Source organism: Galeopterus variegatus, unplaced genomic scaffold, assembly GCF_000696425.1.
Source record: "Galeopterus variegatus unplaced genomic scaffold, G_variegatus-3.0.2 Scaffold16404, whole genome shotgun sequence".
NCBI lineage: Eukaryota > Metazoa > Chordata > Mammalia > Dermoptera > Cynocephalidae > Galeopterus > Galeopterus variegatus.
In genome coordinates, this window is record NW_007742515.1 from 12,989 (window position 1) to 14,639 (window position 1,651).

General features: G+C 35.1%; 1 non-coding gene across 1 annotated transcript; it reads right to left on the reverse strand.

Annotated features, from left to right (window-relative positions):
- Positions 1-1,318: 1,318 nt before the first annotated feature.
- TRNAI-GAU lies at positions 1,319-1,392 on the reverse strand. Its single transcript has one exon. It is a non-coding gene; the product is annotated as a tRNA-Ile (tRNA).
- Positions 1,393-1,651: the final 259 nt, after the last annotated feature.

Consider the following 1,651-nt stretch of genomic DNA (forward strand, 5'->3'; position numbering starts at 1 on the left):
AAACACATATGGATGTGTGTATATATATATACACATATACATATATCTATACATATATGTATATACCTTTTTTGTTCTTCCTACTTCTCATTTTAAGTAACCTTATAATTTCATTACAGAGTCAAAATTTAAAAATAAAAAACCTATTTTAATATCTTCTTTCCTCAGGTTCCCAGTCTTTCTAATAGTCTGCTATATGCTAGTCATTTTTAATACAAAATGGCCCCCCTAAAGAACAATTAATTCTTCAGTTCCACCATTTTTACCTCTCCTCATGTCAAAATTTAGAATATTGTGTAGGAATATTTCACAGGACAGATACAATGACTATCTTGCTACTAATATCATTTTTCGCAAACTTTTGTCGTTAGCTGAAGATAGCTTAATATTTCAAGGCTTTCAGCAACATTTATAAATGAGCACGGGACTTGAAGAGACTCAATGATTTAACCAATCATGAATAAGATAATCCTAAGAATAGGATTATCAGGCAGAAAATATAGCTAGTAGAGGAAATATCCATAGGCAGAGACACTTCTATAATATAAGCAAATACCTAAGTCCTTGTGGAAGATTGGCTTTGTACAACATAACTGAATTAAAGGCCTTTGGATTGGGGCAAAGAATGCTTAGCAATGGTTTGTGGAAAAGAGCTCAATGATCCTCCATCTTTACCTTTAATGAAACTGCCACGAGAGACTCCATGGTAGTATTTTCAGGTTCCCAACCCCCTGAAAATGCACTTGTTTCATTCCCTAGTGTTTGTCTTCTTCTCTTTTATGATCTCATTAGCAATGAGAATTAATTGAACCCATCTTCTCTTAAAATAATAAGTACTCCCAAGTCTACTACATTATATCCAGGATTGATGGGCCAAAAGGATGCAGTTGGAATTCACTGTTTTTCTAGGTGAATAAAAACTAAGGTTCACTGATATTTTCTCTTATTGAAAATGAATGTGCTGTCATTGCTCACTCATCTTTTAAAAATACCACCTCAAATTCCCAGATGATAATTCTATGCTTTTTCCCCTTGAGCTTGTAATAATGAATCTGTAAAATGTAGCCTTTTGGCTCACATATGTACTTGGAGGCTAAATTATATCATAGCCACACCATGATAAAGTCCTCTAAGCAGCTCTCATGGGAAGTTGGACTGAACTCTTAGGTCAAATCTCCAGTCACTGAATAATTATCTTGTGTATTTAGATAGTATAACCAGTATTCTTGTACTCAAATCCATAGGAAAAAAATATTGACTGTGCCTTTTCTATGACTTTGTCTTATGGAATTCTTTGGTACTTTTCAGGGGGTTCAGCTGGCCAGTACAAGGATTGAACTCAGGACCATAGTGTTATCAGCACCACACTCTAACCAACTGAGCTAACTGGCCAGCCCCTTTGGTGTCTTTCTTTTAGCTCAGTTATTTTCCTCTCCAAATGATCAATAGTCTCTGTTGTGTGATGGTCCCAACTATAATTTAAGGTACCGGAGAGTTTAGATATGTTTTCTATGTCTAGCTAATCAGCTCATTTTACATTTGCCCAATTTTGGATTCACTTAAATATACGCTTAGTCTCAAGAGAGTGGATTCCACCAGATTCAGCAAAGTGTACTTACAGTATACTACAGTGTTCTGGACTGAGAATGAT